The following is a 12,493-nucleotide window of genomic DNA, read 5'->3' as shown; positions in this document are numbered from 1 at the left end:
AAGGAGTACATCAAGGCTGTATATTGTCATCGTGCTTATTTAACTTCTATGCAGAGTACATCATGAGAAATGCTGGGCTGGAAGAAGCACAAGCTGGAATCAAGATTGCCGGGAGAAATATCAATAACTTCAGATATGCGTATGACACCACCCTTATGGCAGAAAGTGAAGAAGAACCAAAGAGCCTCTTGATTAAATTGAAAGAGGAGAGTGAAAAAGTTGGCTTAAAGCTCAACATTCAGAAGATGAAGATCATGGCATCCGGTCCCATCACTTCATGGGAAATAGATAGTGAAACAGTGGAAACAGTGTCAGACTTTATTTTTTTGGGCTCCAAAATCACTGCAGATGGTGATTGCAGCCATGAAATAAAAAGACACTTGCTCCTTGGAAGAAAAGTTATGATGAACCTAGACAGCATATTTAAAAGCAGTGACAGTACTTTGCCAACAAAGGTCCATCTAGTCAAGGCTATGGTTTTTTCCAGTAGTCATATATGGATGTGAGAGTTAGACTGTAAAGAAAACTGAGCACTGAAGAATTGATGCTTTTGAACTGTGGCATTGGAGAAGACTCCTGAGAGTCCCTTGGACTGCAAGGAGATCCAACCAGTCCATTCTGAAGGAGATCAGTTCTGAGTGTTCATTGGAAGGAATAATGCTGAGGCTGAAACTCCAATACTTTGGCTACCTGATGGGAAGAGTTGATTCATTTGAAAAGACCCTGATGCTGGGAAGGACTGAAGGCAGGAGGAGAAGGGGACAACAGAGGATATGGTTGGATGGCATCGCTGACTCAATGGACATGAGTTTGAGTAAAATTCAGAAGTTAGTCATGGACAGGGAGGCCTGGAGTGCTGCAGACCATGGGGTTGCAAAGAGTCTGACATGACTGAGTGACAGTACTTTGCCAACAAAGGTCCATCTAGTCAAGGCTATGGTTTTTCCAGTAGTCATATATGGATGTGAGAGTTGGACTCTAAAGAAAGCTGAGCACTGAAGAATTGATGCTTTTGAACTGTGACATTGGAGAAGACTCCTGAGAGTCCCTTGGACTGCAAGGAGATCCAACCAGTCCATTCTGAAGGAGATCAGTTCTGAGTGTTCTGAGTGTTCAGAATGAACTGAACTGAATGGAGAGCGAGACATAGAGAACAGATCTGGGTGGGGGATGCAGGGGAGGAAGGAGAGGTTGGGACGAATGAATAGTAGCAGGGAAATATATACACTAGCATATTTAAAATATATAGCCAATGGGAATTTGCTGGGAATTCAAATTCCAGCTCTGTTAACAACCTAGCTGGTGGGAGGTGGGAGGGAAGTTCAAGAGGAAGTTGATGTATGTATGTCTATGGCTGACTCATGCTGATGTACGGCAGAAACCAACACAATATTGTAAAGAAATTATCTTTCAATTAAAAATAAGCAAATTAAAAAGAGAGAGAAAAAAGAATATGTTCTTCCCAGAAATAGCTCCTAACAGAAGCAGAAGATATTAAGAAGAGATGGCAAGAATACACAGAAGAACTGTACAAAAAAGATCTTCATGACCCAGATAATCACGATGGTGTGATCACTGACCTAGAGCCAGACATCCTGGAATGTGAAGTCAAGTGGGCCTTAGAAAGCATCACTATGAACAAAGCTAGTGGAGATGATAGGATTCCAGTTGAGCTATTTCAAATCCTGAAAGATGAAAGTGCTGTACTCAATATGCCAGCAAATTTGGAAAACAGCAGTGGCCACAGGACTGGAAAAGATCAGTTTTCATTCCAATCCATAAGAAAGGCAATGCCAAAGAATGCTCAAACTACCGCACAATTGCACTCATCTCACACGCTAGTAAAGTAATACTCAAAATTCTCCAAGCCAGGCTTCAGCAATATGTGAACCATGAACTTCCTGATGTTCAAGCTGGTTTTAGAAAAGGAAGAGGAACCAGAGATCAAATTGCCAACATCTGCTGGATCATCAAAAAAGCAAGAGAGTTCCAGAAAAACATCTATTTCTGCTTTATTGACTATGCCAAAGTCTTTGACTGTGTGGATCACAATAAACTGTGGAAAATTCTGAAAGAGATGGGAATACCAGACCACCTGATCTGCCTCTTGAGAAATTTGTATGCAGGTCAGGAAGCAACAGTTAGAACTGGACATGGAACAACAGACTGGTTCCAAATAGGAAAAGGAGTTCGTCAAGGCTGTATATTGTCACCCTGCTTATTTAACATATATGCAGAGTACATCATGAGAAACGCTGGACTGGAAGAAACACAAGCTGGAATCAAGATTGCCGGGAGAAATATCAATAACCTCAGATATGCAGATGACACCACCCTTATGGCAGAAAGTGAAGAGGAACTCAAAAGCCTCTTGATGAAAATGAAAGTGGAGAGTGAAAAAGTTGGCTTAAAGCTAAACATTCAGAAAACGAAGATCATGGCATCCGGTCCCACCACTTCATGGGAAATAAATGGGGAAACAGTGGAAACAGTGTCAGACTTTATTTTTCTGGGCTCCGAAATCACTACAGATGGTGACTGCAGCCATGAAATTAAAAGTCGCTTACTCCTTAGAAGGAAAGTTATGACCAACCTAGATAGCATATTCACAAGCAGAGACATTACTTTGCCAACAAAGGTTCGTCTAGTCAAGGCTATGGTTTTTCCTGTGGTCATGTATGGATGTGAGAGTTGGACTGTGAAGAAGGCTGAGTGCCGAAGAATTGATACTTTTGAACTGTGGTGTTGGAGAAGACTCTTGAGAGTCTCTTGGACTGCAAGGAGATCCAACCAGTCCATTCTCAAGGAGGTCAGCCCTGGGATTTCTTTGGAAGGAATGATGCTAAAGCTGAAACTCCAGTACTTTGGCCACCTCATGCGAAGAGTTGACTCATTGGAAAAGACTCTGATGCTGGGAGGGATTGGGGGCAGGAGGAGAAGGGGACGACAGAGGATGAGATGGCTGGATGGCATCACTGACTCGATGGACATGAGTCTGAGTGAACTCTGGGAGTTGGTGATGGACAGGGAGGCCTGGTGTGCTGTGATTCATGGGGTCGCAAAGAGTCAGACACGACCGAGCGACTGATCTGATCTGATGGGATGAAACCATTTACATACTTAGATGTACATTTGACTCTCATCAAGCCTGGTAGTGTCAGCTGGCCTCGTCCCATTCTAATAATGTATTATTATGTCACATTGTTTACCCTTTCTTTTTCCTGAGTCTCTGCCTAGGGAATATATGGAGGAGGGAAGTCAAGTCCATTCCACATTCTCTGTAGGGCTGGCAGATCTAGGATGACTTGTTTATTGGAATCTAGGTAATTGATCTACATCTCCACCCCCATGTGTACCACTAATTACTCTGCCTGGGGATCACCATATTTTGGCCCTTGAAATAGTGCTGATCCATATTCTAAAACTACCCTCACTAAAACCCAAAAAATGCAAGCAGAGCTGTTTAGAGAGCACCTCTGGTGGGCAGGGGCCAAGTAGTGTGTCACCTTTGGGGCTCTCCTCTCCCTGCAACCTAGAGCGGGCACAACAGTGAGCCCTTCAGGCGGTCACCGGGGTCTGGGCACTGGGAATTGGGGGCAGCATGTGGAGGCGCCAGGACCATGCAGCTGCACACCCAGGAGCTGAACAACTTCAGGTGGAAGAACCTGGGCACAATCATGTTGTGGAGGCAACAGGTTATGAGCTTGTGCAGCTAGCAGGACATTGAGGGCTGGCTTGAGGGGACAACAGATGCAGGGACCCAGGCCTCTTCTCAGCCCTGTGTGTGAATGTGATCCGTGCCCCTGAGCCTGGCCTGGCAGGCGACGGCGGCCCGGGCCCACCATTGCCTTCACTGGAGATGCCTAGGAAGCCATTAGTGAGCTCTCAATGAGCAGCCCAGGTAGGATGTGGACCCCATCATGGACCTGTTAGCACTGTGTCAGAGGCACCTGGCTAACTTTCCCGACATCATCCAAGTTCATAAAGGAGCTCTTACCAAATTAAAGTTGGTGACATGTGGAAGAAGGAAAAATTGAAGTTCTGATGGCCTTGAGGATTGCTGTTACACTATTTCTTTTTGCCACTTTGGCTGAAATTCATCACTTTCATCAAACTGAAGTAAGAGACTTTAAATCACAGAGGCAGCATTCCTTACAACAACAAATAAAATTTTTCCCAAAAGAGTGACACAGAAGTTGGAAAAGACTCTTCATAAAGTTGGTAGTGTTTAATGACTGGACTTGGATTATGGAATGTTTTCTAGTTCAAGGATAATTCTTACAGTAGAATAAAAGCTGCTATTAAAGAGCTATTACCAGCTCTCAGCAGTGGTAAAAGGATGGTTCCATGTTCAACTAAAACTTGGCTGAATAGATAACTATGTAGGAAAAAAGCAGTTAATATGATTATATAATAGAAACATTACCACACATGGTAACTAAATTACACCATGTATGCCTACACCACTTTTGCAACTTTCAGAATAATGATTGTACTATTTGTCTTATTGCTTTTTGAAGTATAGTGCATACTTTGTAGGCTTCAAAACCCTTTAGTTCAGTTCAGTTCAGTCATTCAGTCATGTCCGACTCTTTGCGATCCCATGAATCACAGCATGTCAGGCCTCCCTGTCCATCACCAGCTTCCAGAGTTCACCCGAACTCATGTGCATCGAGTCGGTGATGCCATCCAGCTATCTTATCCTCTGTCGTCCCCTTCTCCTCCTGCCTTCAATCTTTCCCAGCATCCGGGTCTTTTTCAATGAGTCAACTCTTCGCATGAGGTGGCCAAAGTATTGGAGTTTCAGCCTCAGCATCAGTCCTTCCAATGAACACTCAGGACTGGTCTCCTTTAGGATGGACTGGTTGGGCCTCCTTGCAGTCCAAGGGACTCTCAAGAATCTTTTCCAACACCACAGTTCAAAAGCATCAATTCTTCGGCGCTCAGCTGTCTTCACAGTCCAACTCTCACATCGATACATGACCACTGGAAAAACCATAGTCTTGACTAGATGGACCTTTGTTGGCAAAGTAATATCTTTGCTTTGTAATATGCTATCTAGGTTGGTCATAACTTTCCTTCCAAGGAGTAAGCGTCTTTTAATTTCATGGCTGCAATCACCATCTGCAGTGATTTTGGAGCCCCCCAAAATAAAGTCTGACACTGTTTCCATTGTTTCCCCATCTATTTCCCACAAAGTGATGGGACCATATACCATCTTCGTTTTCTGAATGTTGAGCTTTAAGCCAACTTTTTCACTCTCCACTTTCACTTTCATCAAGAGGCTTTTTAGTTCCTCTTCACTTTCTGCCAAAAGGGTGGAGTCATCTGCGTATCTGAGGTTATTGATATTTCTCCCGGCAATCTTGATTCCGGCTTGTGCTTCTTCCAGCCCTGCATTCTTCATGATGTACTCTGCACATAAGTTAAATAAGCAGGCTGACAATATGCAGCCTTGACATACTCCTTTTCAAAACCCTTGGATGGTCTCAAAGAAGCTGGCTGGTTAAAAGCCTACTGTGGTTGCCTTTTTACTCTCATAGGTTGGGATTACCTAAATTCAACCTATTCTCTGTTTCCAAACTCCAAATAGAGCAGCTATTGAACTTTGTGCCTTTAGACTCCTGGTTTTTCATTTCTCCACCCCATTCCCCTTTTAAAGTAACCACAACTTTTCTGATTGAAAGAGTGAAAGTCCAGTATATACACAATGACAAACTGCTGGGAACCTCCTATTGGTGCTGGGGGCAAGGTTGGAGGATGAGCTGTTATCAGTCTCGTGATACATGCTGGCAAGCACAGTGGAAGAAGACTCATGCTCATCTTTGAATACAGTGTCTGTCAGGGAAGAAAATGGTGCCATTCTGTTCTCTTAGATGTTGGCGTAGCCTCTTCACTCAAGTGACCTGGAAACTTGGTGTGGAGATGTAATCAAACATGTCTTATAACCTGAAGAAGAGGTTTAATTAGTTGGGGACTTGAGCACAGAATCAGTGACAAACCACACTCAGTTTTAATATTTAGGAAGGTTTTCTTTTCTGACTGGTAGATGTGATCTCTCATGTAGTTTTGATTTACATTTCTCTAATAATTAGTGATGTTGATCATCTTTTCATGTGTTTGTTGGTCATCTATATAGAAATGTCTGTTTAGGTCTTCTGCTCATTTTTTGATTGAATTGTTTGTGTTTTTGATATTGAGCTGCATGTGCTGTTTGTATATTTTGGAGATTAATCTGTTGTCAGTTGCTTCATTTGCAAATATTTTCTCCAATGCTGAGGGTTGCCTTTTCATCTTATTTATGGTTTCCTTTGCTGTGCAAAAGCTTTTAAGTTTATTTAGGTCCCATTTGTTTATTATGCTAGGAGGTGGGTCAAAAAAGAGCTTGCTGCAATTTATGCCAAAGAGCATTCTTCCTATGTTTTCCTCTAAGAGTTATTATAGTGTCTGGCCTTACATTTAGGTCTTTAATCCATTTTGAGTTTATTTTTGTGTATGGTGCTAGCGGGGCTTCCCAAGTGGTGCTGGTGGTAAAGAACCCATCTGCCAATGCAGGGGACATAAGAGATGCGGGTTTGATTCCTGGGTGGGGAAGAGCCCCTGGAGGAGGGCATGGCAACTCATTCTAGTATTCTTTCCTAGAGAATTCCATGGACAGAGGAGCCTGGCAGGCTACAGCCCACGTTGCAAAGAGTTGGCATGACTGAAGTGACTTAGCATGCATGCATGGTGTTAGGGAGCGTTCAAATTTCACTCTTTTACATATTAGCTATCCAGATTTCTCAGCACAACTTACTCAAGAGGCTGTTTTTGCTCCATTGTATATTCTGTCATAGATTAAGTGACAATAGGTGGGTAGTTTTATCTCTGAACTTTCTGTACTGTTCCATTGATCTATATTTCTCTTTCTGTGCCAGTACCATATTGTCTTGATTACTGTAGCCCTATAGTATAGTCTGAAGTCAGGGAACCTGATTCTTTTAACTCCCCCTGCCCCCACTCAATATTGCTTGCCCTTCGAGGTCTTTTGTCTTCCCACAGAAATTGTAAACATTTTTATTCTAGTTCTGTGAAAAATACCATTGTTAATTTGATAGGGCTTGCATTCAATCTGTAGATTGCTTTGGGTGGTATAGTCTTTTTCACAGTATTGATTATTCAGTGCATGAACTTGGTATATCTCTCCATCTGTTTATAACATCTTTCATCACTATCTTATAGTTTTCTGCATGCAGGTCTTTTACCTCCTTAGGTAGATTTATTTCTATGTATTTATTTTTTGGATGTTGCAATAGTAAATGGGATTGTTTCCTTAATTTCTCTTTCTGATCTTTCATTGTTAGTGTATAGAAATGCAAGAGATTTCTGTATACTAATTTTGCATCCTGTGACTTTACTAAATTCATGGATTAGCTCTAGTAGTTTCCTGGTGGCATCTTTAGGGTTTTCTATGCATAATATCTGGAGAAGGCAATGGCACCCCACTCCAGTACTCTTGCCTGGAAAATCCCATGGGTGGAGGAGCCTGGTGGGCTGCAGTCCATGAGGTCACTAAGAGTCGGACATGACTGAGCGACTTCATTTTCACTTTTCACTTTCATGCATTGGAGAAGGAAATGGCAACCCACTCCAGTGTTCTTGCCTGGAGAATCCCAGGGACGGGGAAGCCTGGTGGGCTGCCATCTCTGCGGTCGCACAGAGTTGGACACGACTGAAGTGACTTAGCAGCAGCAGCAGCAGCATGCATAATATCACGTCATTGCAAACAGTGACAGATTTACTTTTTTTTTTTTTTTTGCCAATTTGGATTTATTTTACTTTTTTTTCTTCTCTGATTGTTGTGGCCTGGACTTGCAAAACTATGTTGAATAATAGCAGTGAGAGTGGGCACTCTTCTCTTGTTCCTGATCTTAGAAGAAAGGCTTTCAATTTTTCACCCTTGAGAATAATGTTTATTGTGGGTTTGTTATGTATTAAATATGACCTTTATCAAGTTGAGGTAGGTTCCTTCTGTGCCCACTTTCTGGAGAGTTATCATAAATGAGTGTTTAATTTTGTTGAAAGCTTTTGTTGCATCTATTGAGATGATCATATGGTTTTCATTCTTTAATTTGTTAATATGGGGTATCACATTGATTGCTTTGCATATATCAAAAAATCCTTCATCCCTGCAATAAATCCCACTTGATCATGGTGTATGATCCTTTTAATGTGTTAATGGATTCATTGTCTAGTATTGAGGTTTTCTTTGTCTATGTTCATCAGTGATATTGGCCTGTAATTTTTTTGTTTGTGATATTTTTGGTTTTGTTATCAGGGTGATGGTGATCTTATTGAATGAGGTTGGGAGTGTTCCTTTCTCTGCAATTTTTGGAAAAGTTTGTGAAGGATAGGTGTTAGTTCTTAGCTAAATGTTTAATAGAATTCACCTGCGACTACCTGGTCCTGAACTTTTGTTTATTAGATGATTTTAAGTGATAGTTTCAATTTAATTATTTGTGACTGGTCTGTTCATATTTTGTATTTCTTTCTGGTTCAGTGCCTTTCTAAGAATATGTCCATTTCTTTCAAGTTGTCCATTGTATTGTCATACAGTAGTAGTAGTAGAGCTTGTATTTGTCTCTTAAGATCCTTTGTATTTCTGCGGTGTCAGCTGTAACTTCTTTTTCATTTTTAATTTTACTTATTTGCAGCTTCTCTCTTTTTTTCTTGATGAGTCTGGTTAAAGATTTTTCAATTTTATTTATCTTCTCAAATGATAAATTTTTAATTTTATTGGTCTTTGCTATTTTTTTCCCATTTCTCTTTCATTTATTTCTGCTCTGATCTTTGTGATTTCTTTCCTTCTACTAACTTTGGGCTTTGTTTGCCCTTCTATCTCTAGATGCTTTAGATATAAGGTTAGATTGTTTATTTGGGATTATTATTGTTTCTTGAGTTGGAATTGTATTGCTATAAACTTCTCTTTTAGGACTGCTTTTGCTGCATCCCATAGGTCTTGGGTCATTGTGTTTTCATTGTCACTTGTTTCTAGGTATTCTTTTATTTCCTCTTTGATTTCTTCAGCAATCTCTTGGTTTATTAGTAGCACATTATTTGGTCTCCTTGTGTTTGTGTTTTTTACAGTTTTTTTTTTTTCCTGTAATTAATTTCTAATCTCATAGTGTTGTGGTCAGAAAAGATGCTTGATATGGTTTCAGTGTTCTTCACCTTACCAAGCCTTGATTTGTGACTCAAGTTGTGATCTATCTTGGAGAATGTTCTGTGTGCACTTGAGAAGAAAGTGTTTTCTGCTGCTTTTGAATGGAATGTCTTATAAATAGCAACTAAGTTTATCTGTTCTAATGTGTCGTATAAGGTGCATGCTTGCTTATTAATTTTCAGTCTGGATAACCTATCCATTGGTGTAAGTGGAGTGTTAAGGCCCCCCATCATCGTTATGTTACCATCAGTTTCCCCTTTTGTGGATATTAGCGTTTGCCTTATAAATTGAGGTGTTCCTATGTTAGGTGCATAAATATTTACAGTTGTTATATCTTCTCCTTGGATTGATCCTTTCATCACTATGTAGTGTCCCTCTTTGTCTCTTTTAAAGTCTATTTTGTCTGATATGAGTTTTGCTACTCTGGCTTTTTTTTGATTTCCCTTTGCATGAGATATCTTTCTCCATCCCCTCTCTGTCAGTCTCTATGTGTCTTTAGGTCTGAAGTGGGTCTCTTGTAGACAACCTATATATAGGTCTTACATGCAAATGGATTAAATGCTCCAATCAAAAGAAATGGAAAGCCAGCCCATTTCTTTTGATGGAGCATTTAATCCATTTACATGTAAGGCAATTATCAATATGTATGTTCCTATTACCATTTTCTTAATTGCTTTGGGTTTTTTTGGTTGTTGTTTTTCTTCTCTTGTGTTTCCTACCTAGAGAAGTTCTTTTAGCATTTGTTGTAAAGTTGGTCTGGTGGTGCTAAATCCTCTTAGCTTTTGCTTGTCTGTCAAGCTTTTGATTTTTCTGTCAAATATGGATGAGAACTCAGTTAGGTGGAGTAATCTTGGTTGTAGGTTTTCCCCTTTATCACTTTAAATCTATTCTGCCACTTACTTTTGGCCTGTAGAGTTTCTGCTGAAATATTAGTTGATAATGTTATGGGGATTCCCCTGTATGTTATTTGTTGATTTTCCCTTGCTGCTTTTAACATTTTTTCTTTGTATTTAATTTTTGATAGTTTGATTAATATGTGCCTCAGCATGTTTCTCCTTGGGTTTACTTTATACACAACTCTCTGCACTTCCTGAACTTGATTGACTATTTTCTTTCTCACGTTGGGGAGGTTTTCTACTATAGTCTCTTGAAATATTTGCTCAGACACTTTCACTTTGTCTTCCAGGACCTCTATAATTTGAATGTTGGTGTATGTAATGTTATCCCAGAGGTCTCTGAGGCTGACTTCAATTCTTTTCATTATTTTCTCCTTATTCTGCTCTCAGGTAGTTATTTTCACCATTCTATGTATCCACCATTTTATTAACCTCATTCATTCTTCTGCCTCAGTTATTCTGCTATTGATTACTTCTAGTGTATTTTCAATTTCAGTTATGGTGTTATTCATGTCTGATTGTTTGCTCTTTAGTTTGTCTAGATCCTTGTTAAATGTTTTTATATTTTATCCATTCTATTTCCAAGATTTTGGATCATCTTTACTATCAGTACTTTGAATTCGTTTTCAGGTGAGTTGCCTAGTTCCTCTTCATTTATTTGGTCTTGTAGGTTTTTACCTTGTTCCTTCATCTGCAACGTATTTCTCTGTCCTCTCATTTTGTCTAATTTACTGTATTTGAGTTCTCCGTTCCACAGGCTACAGGATAGTAAGTCTTTTTCTTCTTGTATCTGTCTCCAGTGGGTGAGGTTTGTTCAGAGGCTTGTGTAGGTCCTGGTGAGAGGGATAGGAGCTTGTGTTCTGGTGGTTGAAATAGGATCTTTCCCCTCTCATGGGAAGGGCCACATCAAGGGGTGTGTTTTGGGGGTGTCTGTGGAGAAGACAATGGCAACCCATCCAGTACTCTTGCCTGGAAAATCCCATGGACGGAGGAGCCTGGTAGCCTGCAGTCCATGGGGTCACGAAGAGTCGGACACTACTGAGCAACTTCACTTTCACTTTTCACTTTCATGCATTGGAAAAGGAAATGGCAACCCACTCCAATGTTCTTGCCTGGAGAATCCCAGGGACTGGGGAGCTGGCTCTGGTGGGCTGCCGTCTATGGGGTCGCACAGAGTCGGACACGACTGAAGCGACTTAGCAGCAGCAGCAGCAGCAGCAGTGGACTTAGTACAACTTTAAGCAGCCTGTCTGCTGATTTGTGTGTTTGTGTTCCTGTCTTGCTTGTTGATAACATGGGACATTTAGCACTGTGCCTGCAGGTAGTTGAGTGGATCCAGGTCTTGGAATTGAGATGGAGACCTCTGGGAGAGCTCTCATAGATTAAAATTCTCCGTGGCTTGGAATTCTCTAGTGTTTCAGTGTTTTGGACTCCGTGCTTCCACCCCAGAGGCTTAGGCCCGACCCCTGGCCTAGGAACCAAGAATCTGCAAGCTGCACATCTTGGCAAAAAGAAAAAATAAAATTAAAAAAGGATGGGATGAAAACAAACAAGCAAAACCCAAGGGAAATAGCAAAGAAAAAAACAAGCAAACAGCAATGATTAAAAACAAACAAACAATACCCCAGACAAATGGTGAAAACAAAAGCAAAAGAGCCCCAAAGAAACAGATGCACATTCAAAATAAGAAACAAAAGTGAAAATCCCCAAATGAAATCAAACAATTAAAAACAAATCTAACAAAATCACGATGAAAAACAAAATGCAAACAGAATGCAAATGGAAGGAAAAAAGCAAAGAAAACAAAACAAACACAAAAATAATATAGAAAAACAAACTCAGATAGGGGCTTCCTTGGTGGAACAACAGTAAAGAATCTGCCTGCAATGCAGAAGACCCCTGGGTCAGGAAGATCCCCAGGAGAGGGAAATGGCAACTCATTCCAGTATTCTTGCCTGGGAAATCCCATGGATAGATGAGTCTAATGGGCTACAGTCCGTGGAGTCTTAAAGAGTCAGATACCACTTAATAACTAAACAACAATAACAGGAACAATTAGGACAAAGAAACAAAGTAGAATAAAAGAGGGGAAAAAAACAAGGAAAAACACAGAGCAACTAAAAAGTAACATTTAAATAGAAATATAAAACATTAAAAAATACATTAAAAATTAAAAAAAACTAAAACTAAAAACAAATAATTATAAACAACAACAGAGCAAAACAAAACACAAAAAAGTAATAGTGTTTTCCTAGTGTCTTAGCTGTCAGTATTCTGTCCTCACCGTGAGTCACAGCCAAATTTTGCCTCCCTAGGAGGCCGTTCAAAACCTCTAGATAGGTCTCTGGACTCTATGTACGCTGTGAGGGGAGCTTGGACCTGGCCCTACTCCCAC

The sequence above is a fragment of the Bos indicus x Bos taurus genome, chromosome 3 (genome assembly GCF_003369695.1).
Source record: "Bos indicus x Bos taurus breed Angus x Brahman F1 hybrid chromosome 3, Bos_hybrid_MaternalHap_v2.0, whole genome shotgun sequence".
Taxonomy (NCBI): domain Eukaryota; kingdom Metazoa; phylum Chordata; class Mammalia; order Artiodactyla; family Bovidae; genus Bos; species Bos indicus x Bos taurus.
The sequence above is the reverse complement of the archived record's forward strand: the minus strand, read 5'-3'. Positions refer to the sequence as shown.